The following is a 21,693-nucleotide window of genomic DNA, read 5'->3' as shown; positions in this document are numbered from 1 at the left end:
ACGGGCACCCCTTGGGGCTGTCAGTTGCCAAAACCGTAGAGACAAGTGCAAAAAGGAACTTGGCATCATATTTGAAATATAAAACGCTGTTTAGAATTTCCTGGAGTTCCAGGATCCTTGTTAGAGCCACCCAGAGTCGGGACCGTCTGTGGAAATTTAGACTGCTTTAGACAACCAGAGAAAAATCACACATCCTCAACAGAGCTGTATGAAAGTTTATACTTGCAGCTCCTCTGACCCCAAAACTCCAAAGACTTTCTCTAGTAGCTAAAGCTCTAAGATGGGGATGTATTTGTAGAAAGTATAATAATATTTTAAATGATCTTTGGTCCCCTCTTAATGACGGAAAAAATTTAGCTTGGAGTTGACTGTATTAAAGGACAGGTGAAAAGTTCAGGGTTAACTGTTTGGGTGACTAGTGATGATAAATGATCCACTCATCTTTTCATGAAGGAGAAAAGCAAATGGTGGACTTTAGACTTAATAACTCTATCCTCTCTCTGGAAGAAATCTCCCTTGTGGCCTCGCTGGTGGACCTGGGTAAATGGAAAAGATGATACCTGGCAATCGCCAAGTCTTAGAACTAAAATAAGATGGGTATTAAAATCTGTATTTTGACCCCAGTTAACACCTCTTCCAAATGAGATGACTCTTGCCATCTTTCATTCAATCGAGGAAGTGCCTGCTGCTTAACTTCCCATGGGTGTTGAGGAGTTTTGTTCCGGATTTCGGTCCCCCAGCTGCGGGCCGGGGCTGGAGGAGCCGCAGGTGCGGGCAGTGAGGCTGCTGGGGCCGGCCCCTCCCTGGAAAGGGGGGGCTGCCGGGGGAGGGGCCGGGGCGGGGCCGGTGGGAGCCCAGGCAGGAGCGGAGCGGGGTGGAGCGGTGGCCGGGCTGCGGCTGCCCCTCGGGAGAAGGTGAGCGGGGCCGGGCGCCCCTCGGACGGCGAACGTCGGAGGCGGGGGTGGCCCGGGGGAGGTGGGGTCGCCTGTGCCGAAGGCCGGGGGCGGGGGGGGGAGCTGGGGGCTCACAGGGGGGCTGGGAGCACGTGCGCGCGCGGGGGGGGGGGCGGCGGCTGGGAGCACGTGCGCGTGGGGGGGGGTGCTCACCGGGCCCCGTGGCGGGGCTGCGCAGTCGCCCGGCGGGTCCCGGGGAAAGCCCCGAGGAGGATGGCGGGGTCTGTGTCGCACGCACGGAGCGGCAGCGGGGCTGTGCCGTGCCGGGGCGGCGGCGGCGGCGGGCGCTGCCCGAAGCTGGAGCCGGGCGGGGGGGGGCCGCGCCGTGCCGCGGCGGCGGCGGGCGCTGCCCGAAGCTGGAGCCGGGCGGGGGGGGGCCGCGCCGTGCCGGGGCGGCGGCGGCGGCGGGCGCTGCCCGAAGCTGGAGCCGGGCGGGGGGGGGCCGCGCCGTGCCGGGGCGGCGGCGGGCGCTGCCCGAAGCTGGAGCCGGGCGGGGGGGGGCCGCGCCGTGCCGGGGCGGCGGCGGCGGCGGGCGCTGCCCGAAGCTGGAGCCGGGCGGGGGGGGGCCGCGCCGTGCCGGGGCGGCGGCGGCGGCGGGCGCTGCCCGAAGCTGGAGCCGGGCGGGGGGGGGCCGCGCCGTGCCGGGGCGGCGGCGGCGGCGGGCGCTGCCCGAAGCTGGAGCCGGGCGGGGGGGGGCCGCGCCGTGCCGGGGCGGCGGCGGCGGCGGGCGCTGCCCGAAGCTGGAGCCGGGCGGGGGGGGGCCGCGCCGTGCCGGGGCGGCGGCGGGCGCTGCCCGAAGCTGGAGCCGGGCGGGGGGTTGCCGCGCCGTGCCGGGGCGGCGGCGGCGGGAGCGCGCTGGAGCCGCCCGGACCGGCCCTGGGGGCTCGGCGGGGACTGCGGCTGCGCCGGCGTGGGGGTGGGCGGAAACGGAAGCGGCGTCCCCTCGGGGTCAGGCAGCAGGGCAGGCTGCCTCCCGGGGCATGCCGGGAGCTGTAGTTTTCGCGGACTCGGCGGCCGGGCAGCAGCGCGGCTCTCGGGCGCGGCGTAGTCCTCGCTGCCGCCGCGGCCCCCGGAGTCCGACCAGGTCAGACTCGGGAGCGTTGCCGGTTTCGCGTGGTTTTCCGCGGGCTTCCCGCCGCGCCCGCTCCCCGACCAGCCGTGCGGACGCGCCTCCCAGGCGCATGTGCCGTCCTGCGCGTGGGGCAGCCCGGCGTTCGCTCGCCGGCTCCGGCCCCTCCGGCGCATGCGCGGTGTCCGGGAGCAGCGTGGCGGCGGCGGGCGGTTGCCGAGACCGTGGGTGAGGCGAGCGATCCCCTCCGGCGGGGGCCGGGGCGGTGGCGGGGGGGTGCCTCCTGCCCGCCGGCCGCCCGGGGCTGGCGGGACGGGAAGCTGCGAAGCGGCCGCCGCGGCAGGCTCCCGGTCCGCCGGAGGCGAGCCGGGCCAGGGCAGCGCCGGGCGGTTCCCCGAGAGCCGATAGAAGGGAAGAGGGGACGGAGGCGGGCACCCCCCAGGCGCGGCCAGCGGGCACCTCCCCGAGTCGCCGGAGCTCCCCCGGCGCCTTCCCCCGGCCCCGCTCGGCCCGTGCGGCTGCCCCCAGCTCCAGCCCCTCCCCTGAAGCCCGTGCTGTAGCCGCAGGCAGCCCCCGAGCCCTGTCGTGAGGGCAGCAAGCTGGCTCTCCCATGTTCTCGAGTCTCCCTGAACGTGGGTGCCGTTAGCAGCGGCGCGGGGAACGAGCGGCGTCTGCGGAAGCCCCTGCGGAAGGAGGGGTTCCGGCCAGGGTCGAGCTACGGTAATAACGGTCACTGCTGCCTCTTTCCCTCTCCCAGAGGCCACGCTGTGAGTGCGGTTGTCCGCTCGTCCCCGGGGATGCCGTTGACTGCGGCAGCCTCAGGCTCGCGTGGGCTGTCTCTGCCTGGCCTCCCTCTCCTCGCGGCACGGGAGCACAGAGGGACAGGCGGAGCGCTTGCTGGCTGTGGACGGGAGCTGCTGAAGCTGGAGAGGCCACAGAAAGGTAGAGAAGAAGAAACGGAAGGCCGGCCGGCAGCTGCGTCCCGCTGCAGGCAAGAGAGAGCTTGCCTCTCTGGGTGTGGGAGGATCCCTCCTCGTAGTCCACAGCAGGTCAGACCGCCGGGGTCTGTATGCATGACCAGCAGCGCGGTACGGCCACGTAGTGAGCGAGCGAGCGAGGCTACGTGTCTAGGGGGCCTCATCTCGTAAGAGCAGCGAGGCGCTCGCGTGTTCCGTTATGTGGAGGACAGCCAGGCGACTGGAGTTACAGAAGAGGAAGGCAGGAGAGAAGGAGAAGGAAGATTCTGAGCTGGCAAGGCCTCCTGGCAGCTCCAAGAGCGAGAGCTGCGGTGAGTGCTGGGCCCTCGGGGCCCTGTCGCTCCTCTTGTGCGTCCCGGTCGCTCCCTCCCTCCCCCTCGCTTTCTCATGCTGCTGTGACATTTGGTTTTTGTTTTTTTTTTTAAATTTTGCTTCCCCGTACCTCTCCTCTTCTGTCTATTCTCTTGTCCTACTCCCTCTTCCTCCCCCCCCCCCGCCCCTCCCCGTCTTTGTCCTGCAGCCAGTTGCTGTTTTTTCCTTTTCCATCTCCTTGTCCTGATCTGCATCCGCCTCTTTCCCCGCCTCCCGATTTCTCTGGCCTGTTCTCTGGCGTTCTTTTCCTCTCTGTGCCTCTATGTGCTGCTCTGTGTCCCTGCCTTCCTATCTCTCGTCTTCCTACTTTCTGTTTCTCTCTCTCTCCCTTTGTCTTGCTCGCTGTTGCTGTTTATTTTTGTCATTCTGGATCTCACTGGCCCCGTCCTCCTTCCTGGTCATCTCTTACTCTCTGTGACCCTTTGTGCTGCTTCCTGCCCCTTTTTTATTCACCCTCCCTCTCTCTGCAGGGCTCCTGATACCTCGCTTTCTAATTCCCCACCGCCCCGTGCTTCTCACGGTCTTTGTCTTTCTCGCTTGCTCTCTCTCGTTGTCATCGTTCTTGTCTGTCGCTCTGTCTTGCTTCCTGTCCCGTCGTTTCTCGCTGTATCCCTTTGTCCTGCTCCCTGCTCGTATTCGTATTCCTCTCTGTCCTGAGGACCGTCCCAGTTTTTGATCTCCGTCCTGACGCTGTCCTGATTTTTCCTTCTCTGCCATGTTCCCTGTCCCTCTTTCTGTCTCTTTTCCTCTGTCCTTGCTGCTTATTTCTCCATCTCTGTCCAGACCCCTGTCCCTTCCCCCCTGCCCCGCCTTGCTGTCCCTCTGCCTTGCTTTCTTTCACTACCTTCTCTGTCTGTCTTTCTCTGCCCCGTTCCCTCTCCCGCCCTTTCTAACGGTGTCCCCCTGTCCAGCTAGCTGTCGCTGCTTTCTTTTTTCTGTTCCTCAGTATTTTTTTCTTTTTTCCGTATCTCTCTCCCACTGCCCATCGCAGTTGTTTTTTTTTCCCCTCCGATGCTGGCCTGCTCTTTGTCCCTTTTGTCTGTCTCCTCTCTGTCCTTCTGTCATGCTCCCTGTGTCTATTGAATCCCTTCATCTCTGTCCTGCAGCCCGTCGCTAATTTTTTTCCCTCTTCCGTCCCTTTGTCCTGCTCCCTGTCCTTGTCTCTTTCCCTTGGTTCTGCCTCCTGTCCTTTTTTCCTTTCTTGCTCCATCTCTCTGTCCTGCTCCCTATCCCTCCCGCGCTCTCTCTGTTTCTGTGTCCTTCTCCTTGCCTTTCCCCACGTTGTCTGTCTTGTTGTCCCTTCTTTGGTTTTCTTGTTTTCTGGGTGGCTGGGCCCGGCTACCCGCGGGGGTGCTTCGGCTGGGAGGTTTGGGGTGGGGGGCCTGGCCGTGCCGGTGATGGCGGGGAAATAAAGCCTGAAACGGCAATCGAGAAGCGACGCCCTGCCTGTGCTGGGGCTGCCCTGCAGAGGCGTGGGGCCGGGCCCTCTGCAGGTCCCGAGCACTCCCCGAAACTGCGCGTGGGGCCCCGGGGGTGCAGGGCTGTGGGGTGGCTACGCTCGGCGTCGCCCGTGGGCACTGCAGGGTCAGAAATGGAGAACAAGTTTTCTGTTCCTGGGGCTTGACAACAGGCTCGCGTGGCTGATTTGGGGGCTCGGAAACAGACCGAGCTGCGCGGCTTTGGGCCCAGAAACAGAGGTCCGGCCCTGCGTGTTTGGGCCTTGAGAACAGGCTCAGCAGCCGGGTTTTTTGGCTCCCAAATGGGCCCCGAGTCAGGTGGTGTGGGGGCCAAAAGCGGGAGCCGGCTTGGCTGGTTTTGCAGGCGGGTGGGAGGGTGTTGGGGGCTGCGGGGGGAAGCGGGGGGCGGGCGGGCAGGGTGCGTGGTCCCTCCCCGTAGATGGGGGTCTGGTTGTGTCGGACGCCGAAGTTCGGGAGGCCGGCACGCAGCCGGCCGAGCTCAACATCTGCGATGGTCTGTGGGGGGGGGAAAAGGCGCTTTTCAGACCCCACGTGCCCTCTTTGAGTCCAGCTCTTCTTTCTGCGCTGCTCAGAATAGTTATTAAGTAATTAATCGCCCAAACTTAACGAATATTTACTTGGCGTGTAACTCTGCTGTTTAATCCTAATGCTCCAGTTCTGACAGCAGTTGATACGCAACCTTATGGAAAGCCCAGACCGTTGCACGTAGCTGGAGCTTGTAAGGAGAAGCAGCTGAAATCAGGCGGAGCTTCAGTGCGGAGCTGGGGCTTCAACGAGCCAGAACTGTAGCAAGCGGGAGCTGGAACGAGGCGGGGTGTCCGCTGTCTGGAGCGTGCATTAGCCAGAGGCGAAAGTACCTGCGGCTGTAACCGAGCAGGGGGCGCGATTAGCTGGAGCGTCTTTTCGCTGGAGCGTCCGTCGGCCGGACTGCGCTCCCAGCACGGCGGAAGAGCGGCCGGGCGCGGGCAGGGCTGTCCGCAGCAAGCAGCTCCGAGCAGCAGGGAGGTGAGTTGTCCTTCTGCCAGCGGGGAGCCCGGCCTCTTCCCTCGGGCATGCAATCCACGCCACGCTCCTGTCTCTGCGTGGAGGGTCTCTCCCGGTCCATTCCCACGGGCAGAAGCGAGGTGGGGGTCCCCCGGCTCTCCCGGGGCAGCCTCCCCTGCGAGGGGGCGCGGGCGAGGTGTCGTCGTCCCCTCGGTACCGGGCAAAGGGGAGAGAAACCGGCTGGCGGGAGCTCCTGGGGTGCAGAGCCCTTCCGGCAGAATCCTCCCCTGTCTTTTCACCGTTGGCTGGGTGTGACAAGCAGGTTCATTTCTTTGTCTCCTCTTCTCCCAGCGTCACCTTCCGCGTCACACGAAGAAAATCCTGCCTGGTTAATTCCGCTTGCTGCTCAGGTAATCGCACGTATCGGGCTGGGGGAGCGGAGAGAAACACTTGCGAGTTCGAGGGCACTACAGATGCTCCACGTTAAACCCACAGAGAAGGCAAATTTGCTGCTAGTGCCGAAAAGCTGATGGAAAAATTGCTGTTAACAGATCGTGCCCTGTTCCTGAACTGGTCCCGTGATGTGTTTTTGTTTCAGGTGAAAGAATGAAATTTCCTGTCTGGTAAATTCAGAGCTGCCTGTTAGCTTCTTTAGGGGGTCGAGTGTTTCTCTTCTCTCTGTTCATACTGATTTTATGGGCAAGTTGGAAATAGCCTTTTACTTTTTTATGTATAACTGAATTTTTAGGAATATGTGGTGTCCCTGTAGTTCGTTTTTGAGCACCTAGATGCCAGTAGAAATGTAATGAGTGAAACATGATGGGAACTGGTACTTGATTTTTATTTGGTTGGTTTTTTTTTTTTTTTCCCTTCCCCATTAAGAGTGTTGATGGCATGTTGTCCCGTGGCACAATCCCCATTCCGTTCAGCGGAGTCTTCAGTCTAGGACTTTTAAGTGAAAAAGTTTGTCCTTCCAAAAAGGGACTAGTCATTCCTAGGACCGAGGCACAGCCTTGCAAGGAGAGTCGCTTAAGTACGTGATCGGAATGAAAGCCAACTTTCAGTTGATGTTGCTGCTGTTGGTCTTTGCTTTCATTGATTTCTCCACCACTCCCTCGTGGTTGGGAGCTCTGAATCGTAATGTTTTTCAGTCTCTAACACATTTCCACCCCCACCCCTCAAAAAAAGGAGAGGCAGTGTCTGAAAGTTAATTAGTTTCCTCACAAATGCGTGAGTAAATAAAATTTGAGTTATGATGATTAAAACCATAGAAATGACACCAGTCTTGCAGATCTGGACTATTTCTGAACAGGCATTCATCACACGCAAAAGTCGTCAGGGTACGGATCACCTGCGCTTCGTGCTCTGACAAGACAAAATGCTGAGGCAGGGATGAGCTCTGAAAGAAGAGGGGGGGGGGGGGGAAGGGAAAGAAGGATACAGGGTCACGGTTTTGTTTTGTTGTTGTTTGTTCTTCGAGAGTGCAATATTGACTGGTGCCAGCCTGCAGAGCTCTTCTGCTGCCTGACCTCTCCTTCTCTTTCATGGCTGTAATTGTCGTTTGGATAATTGTAGAAGAGCAAGTAAGTTATTTGCCTCTGTGAATGTGCTGGTAATACCAGGAAGGCAAATGCTTGAACCAGTAGTGAATAACTGGGCTACGAGTAGAATTTCTGAAGGAAGAACAGCAGCAGCAACAGGAAGCAAATAGCAAGTGACCAAAAACTTGCGTGTGTCAAAGGCATCAAAGCTTTCTTGCCGAATGTTGTTTGGCAATATGTTCCAAATGGCTTTTTTTGGTAAACGTAAATTTTCAGGAAGTTCAGGGCTTCGTGTGGCAAAACGTGTCCCTCTGCGTACGCGTCCTGCTACGTAAATAGCGTGGGTCAGCGGCAAGTCCAGCGGCAGGGCTGCTGTTCCCTGCTCTCGACGTTGCCGTAGTAGTGTTGCGGTATTTAGACCTTAACGGACGGGCTGAGGAACGGAAGGAGAATGCCCGTTTTCTGTAAGGGCTCAGAATGCCGACCCTTTTCTCTGCCTGCCGCTCCCCTGTGCGTGAGATGAAGCTGTTTTATTTTTCTCCCTTGTTCCTGGTCTAAATATTTCTGGAGCTGTTGCTGCTGTGGGTTTGCAATTGGTGTTACTGCGTTTTTGTAGCGTTGTGGCGATGGGTCGTTTCTACTGTGGCGAAGCGTCGAGATACGGTTTTCGGTTTAAAGCGTCAGAAACTACGTTCACCGGAACCGGTAACTCGCGGCGTAGGGGAAACCGATCTGGCGCGTGCAGCTGTGCTCGCAGGGATGCTCGGTGGCTCCTCATCAAAACGGCAGGGTGTGTGCGTGGACATCCGTAGGGTTGCGCTCTGGGTCCGAGAGCGTTAACGTATTTTTGCTGTTGGAAGATGGAATGGAGCGTGTGCCTGTTAAATCTCAGGGCGGTCAAAAGCTAGGAGGGACCCTGAGCGGGTTTGGTGGCACAACTGCGGTTTTAAAAGATCTTGCCCGTTTGGAGCAACGGCCTGGAAAAAATGATTCCTTTTTTGCAACGAGGCAGTTCACAAGGACAGATGTGTTGCTGTGCTCTTTAGCAAAGATACTCAACTTGGGACGTATAGGGTGATGAAGCCTCGGCTATACTAAGGCTTGAGAAAATGTCGGTAGGTCTCTATGTCTGTCACCTGCGTGTATCTAGGAAAGTGAGTTCTAGTGAAAGTAAAGTTGCCAGTGAGTCAAAAAAGAAAGGGGAAAAAAAAAAAAAAGGCACAGTCGTCTGAAAAATGCAAAAGCTCTAGTGGCCCGTGTCAACAACTGTACCGAAGATGACGCAAAAATAGTTTTTCCTCCGCTCAGTCGTACTGTCTTCACAAACCTTCACAAAAAAAAAAAAAAAGGCAGCTTTGGATTCCTACCCAGCTTTGTGCTAATGTTTTTTTTTTCTTCTCTCAGCTGGATGTCAGCTGGCACCGTTTCGCCGTGGTTGCCCTTTCTTCTGCCGTGACGGTACGAGACAGACGGAAAGATTCCGTAGTGGCCTGCAAGTACAAGGTACGCCTACGATGTGTGTCTGTGTTTTTCCAAAGGTACTTGCGGTACGGACTTTAATGTTGAGAGTGTGCCAACTCTCCTACTTTTTTTTTTTACATTAAATATTTTAACACAAATACTAAAAATAAGTTCTGTTCTGGAGCATGTTACACCTATACAAAGTTTACTTCCCTCAGTTTATCTTCTCTTCCTGAAAGCATAATCTTCTGTTTCTGTGTGCTTGCTAGTAAATGATACTGTGAAACTAATTTTGTCCTAAAAGAGGGAAGAAACTGTTCTTAAGAGTTCAGCTGTTCAGAAGAAACAGACTTTGTTTTCATGATAAAACCTTTATGCTTTTACAGTCAATGATTTTTTTTTTTTTTTAAATATCTTATAGTAGTGCTCAAAAACGTTACGGAGATAATTAGCATCTGTACTAAAAGCAGTCAAGGTCAAAGAAGAGACGTGGACAAAACAGGGCAAATGGGCGTCGCATCTGTGTGTTTTCCAGGCTTTCCCAGGAAGCATTAGCAGCCTTGTAACTAGTGACAGTGAGTCCTGAGGTGGTTTTGATGAGTTACTGCTTCAGTAATGTATTTTTTCCTTTCACCTACAGTGTGTAATTTTGACTTCAGTTGGAAAGAGATTTTCCAAAATGGAAGTCTTTCTCTCTCAAAGAAATTTTGTTTTATGAACTTCCCATCAGAGTGGATCTTCAGAGGTGATCAACTTGACAGTAGAAGTCATCAGTAATGAGACTTTTCACTCTCTTTAAAAAAAGAGAGGGGAAAAAAAAAAAGTCAATTTCCTTCCAAAGACCCAAGCACAGCCCATCTTCCTAAAGTTGATGGCATCACTGGTCTTTGGTTTCTCAGTTGTAACGGTCGAGATAACATGAAAAAGTGTTGCTCTGCATGCTTCAGTACTGCCAAAAGCATTAGGAAATCTGCCAGTCCTTTTTGGTAGTCTGAGGTATTGCAGCGCTGGGGATTTTACAAATTGACTTGCATTGTTTAAACTGTAACTGCCAGATAGCTGTAGTATATGATTTGTTAGGTGTATGTAAGCAGTTAGGTATTTGTCTAAACATTTAAAAAGAGAGGCAACTGAATGTTATGGGTTTTTTTTCCTGATGTTTTGACGGAGTGCTCTGAAGTACTTTCTTTCTGTCTGGCTTTCAATGGTGCGTTTCCCTGGCAGTTCAGTACACCTCTCTTGGGCAGCTCAGCTGACCAGGTGTCCCTCCGCGTTATGCAACACGCACAAAAACCCCTAGTCCCGTTATAACTGTGTACTTTGGAGAGAGATAATTTAATGGTATGAATTCAGAGCTGTGCAAGCTAAGGTAATGGAAAAGGAAAATCAAATACTTTTATAGTATAAGTATTTTTATTGGATGTATATAAACATGGGCACACCTTTTTAGTGTAAAGTGAATGATTGAGATTTGTTCTTTATTTTTCATTTTGCTCTTTGAAGTTTTCCACTTCGCTTTCAGCTTTATTCACCAAACAAGCAAGATGCAAAGCAGCAGCAGCAGCAGCAGCGCAAGGGCTGTAGCTGTTGCGGTGGATCCGTAAGCGTAGATTCTGATTGTGTACGACCTCGTCCCGCAGCCTCCCGGGGTTATCTCCCTGCAGCAGTGCTGTAAGGAAGGGAGGAGACGTTTTCCAACACCGGCGAGAGTGTTTACTTGTATGCTAAGAAGGTGTTCAAAATGGTATCGATTAGCCTAAGTGCTGATTTTAAGTGTTCAAATCGCTCTTAACTTTTAAAGGTGGTGGTGTATTTCGAGCTGACCTGTTTACCTGGCATCCTCCTTTAGCTCAGCGACTCTTCTTGTGCACCCCCAGCCTCTGCTGGCAGGGCGGTATGAGAAGCTGGAAGGTCCCTGACTTAGTCTAAACGCTGCTTAGCAACAACTACAGCATCGGTGTGTTGTCAACATTGTTCTCATTCTAAATCCAAAATGGCCCTGTACCAGCTAGTCAGAAGAAAATGAACTTTATTCCAGCCGAAACCAGGACAACCCCAAACCCCCTGGTTCTGGGTCTGCAACGGAAAAAACCAAACAAATTTGGGACTCCTGGGAAAGCCAAATCCGCCTGGATTTGTGCAGCTGGAAAGCAAAAAACCCACCCCATTTTCATGCACAAAACCACAACCAAAAGATCACCCCTTTTTATGTTGTGGAAAAGCACTGAAACACACCCCAAACGGAGTATTTTGAAAAAGCAGAAAACTCCCCAGTTTGGGGAAGATTGGGGGTGAAGCACAGGCAGTTTGAGGGGTGTTGCTGGGGGTCCTCCCAGTGTGGATTATCTGGTGTGGATGCTCTGTTGCGGGTTATCCCAGGCGAGTTACCTGCTGTGGATCATCCTGGGTGGACTCCCTGGGGTAGGTCATCCCTACCCGTGTCCCCCCATGCACCTCTGTACCCTCACCTACCCCCCCCCCCCCCCCGCGTGTGTTTCTCCCCCATATGCCCCCTGCTGCTCCAGCCCGCCCCCTTCACCCATGCGAGTTTTTAACCCACGCGAGTTGTTTCCCCCCCGCATGCCCTGCTCTTCTGTCTCCTGTCCCGTCCCCCCTGTCGTCCCCCCCCGCTTCCTTTCCCTCTTCCATAATCCACACCACCACCACCCCCACCCCCCCCCCCCCCCCCCCCCCGCATCATCCATCAGGCTCCAGACCCCTGGCATGCTGCCTGCACCCCATTCTCTGTCATTTTTCCTTCTTCTTTTCCTTGCAAGTTGTTGTTGTTGTTTCTTTTTAATGATTAGACTGTTTTCGTTTCAAGCCACGAGTTTTCTCACTTTCGCCCTTCCGATTGTCTCCCTGTCCCACTGGGGGCGGGGGAGCGAGTGAGCGGTCGCGTGGGGCTTTGTTGCTGGCTGGCGTTAAACCACGACACGAGGTGAGTTGCAAGCCCCGCCTGGCTAATGCTGGAGGCTCTCTATGTTCGTCCTGCCATCTTGACGGGCCGTCCTTGTTCTTCATTGCCGCTTTATAGCGAGCGCCTCTCGCTCTGTAAGCGGCAGTACTGGGGCCGTGCAGGTACTGCGTGTTGCAGGCGGCAAAGGGCAATTGTGTCGCTTGCTGGCGGGAGCGGCAAGGAGTGCGGAGCCACGCTCCTGTAGGGAGCAAAGATGGAACCTCGAGGGCTCTGCGGTCATCTGCTGAGGACTACTACTATCCCGACAGGCCTCTTTGCTATCCCTGCTTCACGGCTGATTCCTTTGCACGCCGGAGGGCGGGGCGGTAAGTAACACCGTGCAGCGTCTCTTCGATAAGAGACAAGCCCCGCACAAGAAGCCTTGTGTGCGCGCAGGATTGGGAGAGCAGAGTTCTGACAGCACGGAGGTGAGGAAAGGTGCGCCCACCCCAACTGAGCCCCAGGGTCGCCAGGGTATCGCTCGCTTGCAGGTGGGCCGCTGGCATCTGGTGCGCGGCGTTCCCTGCTGAACAGAGCTGCCCCTCTGGCACAGAGCAGCTTTGGGTCTCTTGTGGCCTGCCTTCAGGCTGTCAGCTGCACCAGGCGTTATGTTTTTGTTTTTAAAATCTGTCGCCAGCATCTGTTGACTGGCTGCTGTCACTCCCGCAACCCTGATGCCACATGCAGAGGGCTACAGCAGTCCCTGGGGGCTTGGTCCAGGGGACCACCCCCCCTCCCCCCTGCCGTTTGCAGGCTCCCTGTGCTGCTTCTCCTCTCTAGATAATGGGGTGGGGGGGCAGGGACAGAAGCGAGCACCCGAATGGTCTGTTCTTTGCACTTGACTGCTGTAAACGCTCCAGGCCCTCGGGTGCTTTTTGGAACGGAGGCGATGAAGATGACTGCCTGGGCTGCGAGTGGGGAAAGGGCAGGGCAACGTAAGCCCTGTGCCCCCAGTAAGTAGTTGCCGCCTGTGTCTGGTCTCTGCTGGGCTGAGCTGTCAGTCATCCCTCATCCAGCCGCTGCTCCGAAGAGGATCGTTGTGGGGATGCTGCTGCCCGGCGACCAAAATGGGGTCCTACAGCTCGGAGGCTGCAAAGGCGCGGTGGTGCCCCTGTAACGGCACCCGTGGTCCAACGGTAACGGCAGTGCGGCACGGGGGGAGAGTGCCGGCGCGCTCGTTGCTTCCTCCCGGTAAGGAAACGCCGCTGCCGCCCCCCGTGCGCGGTGTGGGCGGGCGCTCAGCGGGCAAAGCGCGGAACAGCAGCGCCGGCACCGCACAGGTGCGCAGCAGCGCCGCCGCCTCGGGTGCTGCCGCCTTGTGGGCAAAGTGTGGTACTGCAGCCCGGCGTTGGCGCGCCGGCTCTGACACACCCCCCCCCCCCCCCCCCCCCCCGGCGCGCCGTCGAGGGCGGGCGCATGCGCGGCGCCCGGGAGCACCGTGGCGGCGCGCAGGGCGCGGGTCTCGGCGGCAGCGGGCGAGCGCCGGGACCGCGGGTGAGGCGAGCGATCCGCTCCGGCGGGGGATGCCTCCTGGCCGCCCGGGGCTGGCGGGACGGGAAGCTGCGAAGCGGCCGCCACGGCAGGCTCCCGGTCCGCCGGAGGCGAGCCGGGCCAGGGCAGCGCTGGGCAGTTCCCCGAGAGCCGATAGAAGGGAAGAGGGGACGGAGGCGGGCGCCCCCCAGGCGCGGCCAACGGGCGCCTCCCCGAGTCGCCGGAGCTCCGACACGGCGTGGCGGCAACCGCGCATGCGCGGCGGCGCTCGTGGTGTTGCCCAGCGACCGGGACGCTTTACGGCAGCTCGGCATCCGCGCATGCGCAGTGCGCCTTTTACGGCGCTCGCCGCTGTTGCCTGGCAACCAAAGCGCGACACGACGCCTCGGCCACCGCGCATGCGCGGCGACGCGGTTTACGGCGCTCGTGCCGTTGCCCGGCAACCAGAGCGCGTTACGGCAGCTCGGCACCGCGCATGCGCGATGCGCCTTTTACGGCGCTCGCCGCTGTTGCCTGGCAACCAAAGCGCGACACGACGCCTCGGCCACCGCGCATGCGCGGCTGCGCGGTTTACGGCGCTCGTGCTGTTGCCTGGCAACCGAAACGCCGCACTGGCGTTCGGGAGCCGCGCATGCGCGGTGGCGGCCTTTGCCGCCCTCCTGCTGTTGCCTGGCAACCAAAACGCGGTACAGCGGCTCGGGAGCCGCGCATGCGCGGTAGCGGCGCGTTTCTCCAGCGCTCTCTTCCGCCACCTATTGAACAGAGTTCGGTACTGCAGCTGGGGTGCCGCGCATGCGCGCTGGCGCGTTGTGCCAAGCGCTCGCCGCTGCCACCCCGCGACCAATGTTCGGTACTGCAGCCCGGAGGCTGCGAGTGCGCGGGGCTGCCCCGGTCCTGCACGTGCCGTCCGACGGTAACGGCAATGCGGCACCGGCGGGAGGTGCCGCCGCGCTCGTTGCTTCCTCCCGGTAAGGAAACGCCGCCGGCAAGGAAAGCTGGCACGCGCTGTCTCTGCCCGGCCTCCCTCTCCTCGCGGCGCGGGAGCACGAGGGGACAGGCGGGGCGCTTACCGGCTGCGGGCAGGAGCTGCTGCGGCTGAAGCTGGAGAGGCCACAGAAAGGTAGAGAAGAAGAAATGGAAGGCCGGCCGGCCGGCAGCTGCCTCCCGCTGCAGGCAAGAGAGAGCCTGCCTCTCCACGTGTGGAAGGATCCCTCTTTGTAGTCCGCAGGGTCCGTATGCAGCACCGACGGCGCGGTACGGCCACGTAGTGTGCGAGCGAGCGAGCGAGGCTCCGTGCCTGGGAAGCCTCGTCTTGCAAGACCTACGAGGCGCGTGTTCTCCTAGGGGGAGGACGGCCGTGGCGCCGGAGTTACAGAAGAGGAGGGGAGCGGGAGAGGAGCGGAAAGAAGCGTCTGAACTGGCAAATTCTCCTGGCAGCGCCAAGAACAAGAGCTGTGGTGAGCCCCGGGCCCTCGGGGCCCTGACTCCCCTCTTCTGCGTTCTGGTCCCTCCCTGCCCCTCCCCTGGTCCCCTCTCTTTCCCACACCGCTGCCTGTTTTTTTTCTTTTTTCTTTTGTTTCTTTTTCCTTCCTCCCTTGTACCTCTGATACTGAAAAGCCGGTCGAAGAAACTCCCTAAGACTCGTTTTGGAGTTTTAGAAAGCAGGCATTCTTCATTGCAGCGCTGGATGCACGGGGGATAGTTCCACCTAGCGTGCATGCCACCGCTTTAGCACAAACAGGTTATATAGAATAAGTAATTGCATGTTAATCAGATTAGAATACATATACGTAAAAACGATGGCAACCGATTATCATAGTACTGCCTACATCCGATCACGCGCAATGAAGGATCCATTTGAGTCGAAGGGCTGCTTTTGCGACCACCGACCCATTTGAAGTTCTTGCTGGCTGTCCTCGAAGTCTTTATTCTTGTCCTTGTTCTTTGATCTTGAAGCTTAACGCAGTTTCAATCACGTGTGGTCAGTTTCAGCATTGTTCTCATCTAGCGTCCAGGAACATCTAGTCATAAGAGCAAAGAACTGCAAAACTTAGGAGTACCTACCTCTGCTAGTCGATTGCTTGGCTATACTTTTGTCTATTGTTTCAATGGTAGTGTTAGTATAAGATTTCTAATAATTATTTACCAAATCTCACTTTTGCAGTCACCTAGCAGCAAACCAGTTTCCACAGCTGGTACAAAATATTAAAACCATACCAATATTTAGACGTGCCATACAGAATGTATGGAAATAGGCTATCAGAGGTGTCTGAGGGGCAGGGGGAGCGCCGGGGGGCGCCCCGAGCCCCGGAGCAGACTCGCTGGCGGGACTCGATGGGCACGCGACTGACTGAATAAACGCTGGCCGTCCGTCCTCTTTGCCCTCCGGGCTGCGTTTGCGCTCCCTCTGCACGGGGCGAGGGGCCGTGAGGGAGCCCAGGGGAGGAGGAGGAGGTGAGGCGCTGGGGGGGTCGGGCCGTGCCCCCCCTGTTCCTGCTGGGCTCCGGCTGTTGCAAGTATTCTGGTAAAGAAATCAAAATTTAATCACATAGAAGAGTTAGGTTTGATTAAGAAGTAAAATTGTGAAGCATAACGTATAGGATTGTCAAGTTTGAAACGTAGCCATAGAAACTTTAGGAACTGTGTTACGCGTGACTCTAGGAACCTTAACATTGTTAAAGTTTGAAAGAGCTAACCCTAGAAACCTCACCAGGAAGTTACTGGCTTTTCTACGTTCTGTTTCAGGAAACCAAGGAAACTGTCGTGGACACCAGTTTGCTGCTTGGAAACCCCCTTACCCTTCCCATCTCGATTTGAGTATCGAAGATGCCAGTCAGCAGAGCTAAGTGTAACTGACCAATGATTGTTTTTAAATAAGAATATTGATAAGGTTATATAATCAAAGGACCGATCATTATAAAGGTTAAATTTAAGAACGAGCATAGTATGCATTTTTACAGAAGGAGCTTAGGTAACAATGACCTGACAGAAAAAGTCTGTGAAAACTGGTGGATTTTGATACTAAGTGGGGCACGCCTTTGGAGGAGCGATCCCCCGTGTCCCCAGCGCTGCGATAAACAAAGTGCCCGCTTCTTAACTTCACGTTGGTGTTAAGGAGTTTTATTCTGGATTTTGGTAACGGTTTTGGCGACCCAGATGGGACCTTGCGAGTGAGACTGGACGAGATCGAGTGTCGATCGAACTCCGGCCGGCACCGAGGTATTGTCGGGGAGAACCGTCACCCTCGACTCGCAAAGCTCCTCGCAGCGTTCCCTGGAAAAAAGGTGAGGCGCCGCTGCTTTGGAATTTGTTTGGAAAGCCTGCCCGTGAGGCGTGGCGAAAGCTTCGCAGGGTTGGGGCTTGGAGGGTCCCCGTCTGCAGTGGAAGCCTAGGCGTCTGCCCGTAAGTCATAAGCGAAAGCTATTGCTGGGTTGGACTTTGTGTATTATTTGGGACGATTGTCATTTGCATTTGTTTGGTAGTTGGTATTTGAATGTATAGAAGTATAATGGCATTAGCAAAATTGTTTAAGAATAAGAGTGCAGGAAATGGAACTGCTGATGAAAAGATACCAAAAACATCAGCGTCGGGATGTTTATTGGCACGTTGGGGTGAGTTGCAGGAAAAATGGTAAACGAACAGAACTTTGAGTTACAATACTATATTGCAATTACTGTCGTTTTGTAGGAGAGAGAGTAACTGGAATAAAGTGCCACATGTAGATTTGTTCTTTTTAAGTGAACGTATCTGACGGGGACCGGAAGGGAGTCTCCCAGCAGAACCTCTGGTTACAGCTAAACTGGGAGAACAGAAAATTGAATTTGCATTGACACTAGAGTCACCTTTTCAGCTTTAAATACCTTAGAGGGAGAGTTAAGTTTTGAAGAAATTGGTGGTGTCGGTGCAACAGGTGAACGAGAAACTAGACCCTTCTTTAAGTCTTTAACAATGAAATTAGGAAAGCAACGGGTCACTCAGCAGTTTTTGTATGTGCCAAATTCTCCTAAACTCCTGTTAAGGAGAGATCTATTTGAGAACTTAGAGGCAGAAATTAAATTTAAAAATGGAGAGATTAAAATTTTAATTCCAGAAACTAAACGTATCGAAGCAGTGGCTTTGTTGTTAACAGGATGGTTACCGACAGCAGAAGATTATACCAGTCAAAGTCTAATGCTGTAATTCCAATCGTCTGGACTGGGAAGTTCCTGGTAAATCCGAAAAGCAGAACCCGTGAGAGTTGATTTAAAGCCAGGATGGAATCCGGTAAGAATTAAACAATACCCCCTAAAACCGGAAAGTCAGAAAGGGTTAGTAATGGTAATACAAAAATTTTTAAGATACAAATTGTTAATAGAATGTGAATCCAGATATAACACCCCGATCTTGCCTGTTAAAAGGCTAATGAAAAAAGATGATAGATTAGTTCAAGACCTCCTCAGAGCAATAAATCAAATAGTACAAGATATTCATCCGGTAGTAGCAAATCCTTATACTTTGTTAACGACCCTAACGGAGAAACAAGAATGGTTCACAGTGTTAGACCGAAAAGATGCCTTTTTCCGTATTCCCTTGGATCCCAATAGTCAAGAGGTTTTTGCTTTGGAATGGGAAAATCCTGAGACTGGGAGAAAAACACAATATACGTCGACAGTCTTGCCTCAAGGCTTTAAGAATAGTCTTACCGTTTTTGGAAATCAATTGGCACGAGACTTAGAGATTTGGAAGAAAGAAAGTAATCAAGAAATCTTGCCGGAATATATGGATGATCTGTTAATTGTAGCCGAGACGGAAGAACAATGCACAAAGTTAACTATTAACTTTTTGAACTTTTGGGGAATCGGTGGATATCGAGCGTCAAAAGAAAAAAACCAAATAACCCAGAAAGAAGAAACTTATGTAAATGAGTTTTAAAATCCTAAAAGGGCAGAGACAATTGGGAACTGAGAGAAAAGAGGCAATTTGTCGTCTCCCCGAACCTAAGACGAAAAAAATTAATGACGAGCATTTCCGGGAATGGTCGAGTGGTGTCACCTGTAGATGATAAATTGTGGCTTGCTGGCCTGACCTTTATAGGAGCAGCTCAAAACCTCAAACAATGGATTGGACCGATGCCCAGAAAGCTACTTTCCAAGAATTGAAACAGGCTGTAATAGGGGTGCCAGCCCTAGGCCTGCCAGATCTCACAAAGACACTTGAACTTTTTGCTTGTGAAAGAAGAGGTATAGCTCTGGGTATCCTGGCCCAATATTTAGGGCCAAGTGGGCGAGCTGTGGCCTACTTCTCGAAGCGATTAGGTAATGTGAGTCTGGGATGCTCTGGTCGTCCGAGAGCCGTCGCTGCAACTGTGCTACTGATCCAGGAAGCTCGTAAGTTTAACCTGAGGACAAAGGATTACTGTACGTTTCCCATATGATAACGGTTGTGCTAAAACAGAAAGGGGGGCATTGGTTATCCCCTAGCAGGATGCTGAAATACCAAGTGGTGTTGCTGGAACAAGATGATGTTTACCTAAAAACTACTACCACCGTTAACCCTGTTGCGTTTTCCACAACTGATCAAGTTAAAGGAGAACTGGAACGTGACTGCTTGCAGACAATCGAAAGAGTTTACTCCAGCCGACTGGATCTCTGAGATGTGCCGCTAGAAGAAACGGATTGGGAACTATATGCCGACGGAAGCGGTTCCATCTGTGAAGGAAAACGTTTATCAAGATAGACAATAACTACTGAGGAGGTAATTGCGTTGCCAACTTTGCCTTCGACGATATCTGCCCAAAAGGCTGAATTGATAGCTCTTATTCGAGCTCTGGAACTAAGTCAAGGAAAGCGAGTCAACACTTGGACAGACTCAAAGTATGCTTTTGGAGCAGTACGCGCACATGGAGCGATACGGAGAGAAAGAGGACTGTTACCTGCGCAAGGAACCACCATTCAGCACGCAGAACAAATACTGAAATTGTTAGAAACCATTCAAAAACCAACAGCAGTCACGATAATGCACTGTAAAGCACATCAGTTAGGTAAGACCGGTCCGAACGCAGGTAACCGACTGGCTGATAAAGCTGCTAAAGAGGCTGCAGAAAAAGGCATCCTAGCACTAGTTCCAGAGAAAAGTATAAAGTTGCCTAAAGAAACTCCAATGTATAATGAAAAAGATGAAGAATTAATTATTAGATGGCAGGCTAACAAAATGAAACAGGATAGGCTGTAACACCGACAGGTCAAATAAGAGTCCCACCCACAATAATAAGAGAAGTTGCCCGAGCTGAACATCACAAAGTATACTGGGGAACAGAAAGCGAAATACGACAAAGATTGCTTAAACAATTATAAGCGGATGTGAAATTTATATATAAAATTATCCCCGAATCAGTAATACGATCATCTTTGGGATTATTAAAGAAGGAAATTTTTTTAGGAGAATATTAGCAAATTGATTTTATAGAATTGCCTTGAAAAGAAGGATCTATCCTAGTTTTAGTTGATATCTTTACTGGGTGGCCCGAGGCTTTCCCTTGTCGCACCGAGAAAGCAAGGGAAGTAGTCAAAGTCTTGCTCAAAGAGATAATACCAAAATGTGGGGTGCCTGTAAGAATGTCATCTGACAATGGCCCTCATTTTATAGCAAAGATTAGGAGACAAGTTGAGCAAAGTATTATCTATAGATTGAGACTATCACACCCCACATAGACCACAAGCAAGTGGGGGGGAAAAAAAAAAAGAGAGAGAGAGAGAATGAACTATACCCTTAAGCAACAGTCGAGTAAAATTTGTCAGGAAACCTCTCACATGGGTTAGAGCATTACCCATGGCTCTATTAAGAATCAGAGTATAGCCAGAAGAGAAAGCAAATTGAAGTCACTATGAAATATTGTATGAAAGACCATATCAAGAGTCCTACGTTCTGAGTATCTTGAATGCCTTTGGAGATAGGTTTTTAAAAGGTGTTATGATTTCTTTAAGCAATTCTTTTCAGGAACTTTGTCAGTATGTCTCCACAGCTGGACCCTTAGAATTGGACTTAGCAGCGCATCCCTTCCGACCGGGAGATTAGATTGAATATATATAAAATCACGGAGAAGTGGAAAGGACCGTATCGAGTCATTTTAACAACCCTTATAGCAGTAAAGGTCTGGGAGAAGAACCTTGGCTTCATTATTCAAGAATAAAGAAAGCACCAACAAGAAATTGGAAGTCTAAAGAAACTGGCCCTTTAAACCTGAAAATCTATAAGTAAGTTTCACGTTATCTATTTGGGAAAACAGTTGTGTAAAGTTTATACGGTTGGGGTTGCTATTAGGAATATTGTCGAGGGCAGTAATCTTTTTGTGTGTGTATAGGGTTTATGTGGGTTTTTTTGAGGGGTTCTAAACATGAGATAAACAAAATGAAACAAGTATTGTTTGAGCTATTAATCTTGATGTTAACCGTTTTTGTAATTTGGATTAAAAAAAAAAAAAATCTAGTTTTGTAATTGATTCAAAGTTTGGTAAAGACACAAAATTGAACCTCAGTAACAGGCTGCCTTCCGATTCCAAAGTCAGATGAAAATCTAGTTCCGTGAAGAATATTGACATTGAATTTAACCAAAACTTGAGAAAAGATGCAGAACAATGAGAATCATTTTAGCAAATTAAATGGGATGGATTTAAAAGGCAATTTTTTTTTTTAAATTTGAAAGAAGGAATTAGAGCGTTGTGAATTATAACATTACCAAACCATCCACCTCGTGGACAAAAGAATTAATTTAATCGCCCTTCGGGAGACACTTGTACGGGCACCCCTTGGGGCTGTCAGTTGCCAAAACCGTAGAGACAAGTGCAAAAAGGAACTTGGCATCATATTTGAAATATAAAACGCTGTTTAGAATTTCCTGGAGTTCCAGGATCCTTGTTAGAGCCACCCAGAGTCGGGACCGTCTATGGAAATTTAGACTGCTTTAGACAACCAGAGAAAAATCACACATCCTCAACAGAGCTGTATGAAAGTTTATACTTGCAGCTCCTCTGACCCCAAAACTCCAAAGACTTTCTCTAGTAGCTAAAGCTCTAAGATGGGGATGTATTTGTAGAAAGTATAATAATATTTTAAATGATCTTTGGTCCCCTCTTAATGACGGAAAAAATTTAGCTTGGAGTTGACTGTATTAAAGGACAGGTGAAAAGTTCAGGGTTAACTGTTTGGGTGACTAGTGATGATAAATGATCCACTCATCTTTTCATGAAGGAGAAAAGCAAATGGTGGACTTTAGACTTAATAACTCTATCCTCTCTCTGGAAGAAATCTCCCTTGTGGCCTCGCTGGTGGACCTGGGTAAATGGAAAAGATGATACCTGGCAATCGCCAAGTCTTAGAACTAAAATAAGATGGGTATTAAAATCTGTATTTTGACCCCAGTTAACACCTCTT

General features: G+C 53.0%; 1 long non-coding RNA gene across 1 annotated transcript; it reads left to right on the top strand.

The window, feature by feature from the left end:
* Positions 1-5,398: 5,398 nt before the first annotated feature.
* On the top strand, positions 5,399-11,483 carry LOC142028228 (uncharacterized). Its single transcript, XR_012649484.1, has 3 exons — positions 5,399-5,854; positions 6,185-6,243; positions 8,779-11,483. It is a non-coding gene; the product is annotated as an uncharacterized LOC142028228 (long non-coding RNA).
* Positions 11,484-21,693: the final 10,210 nt, after the last annotated feature.

This window comes from Buteo buteo, unplaced genomic scaffold, assembly GCF_964188355.1.
Source record: "Buteo buteo unplaced genomic scaffold, bButBut1.hap1.1 HAP1_SCAFFOLD_195, whole genome shotgun sequence".
In the NCBI taxonomy this organism is placed as follows: domain Eukaryota; kingdom Metazoa; phylum Chordata; class Aves; order Accipitriformes; family Accipitridae; genus Buteo; species Buteo buteo.
This window is presented reverse-complemented; position numbering and strand designations above follow the sequence as displayed.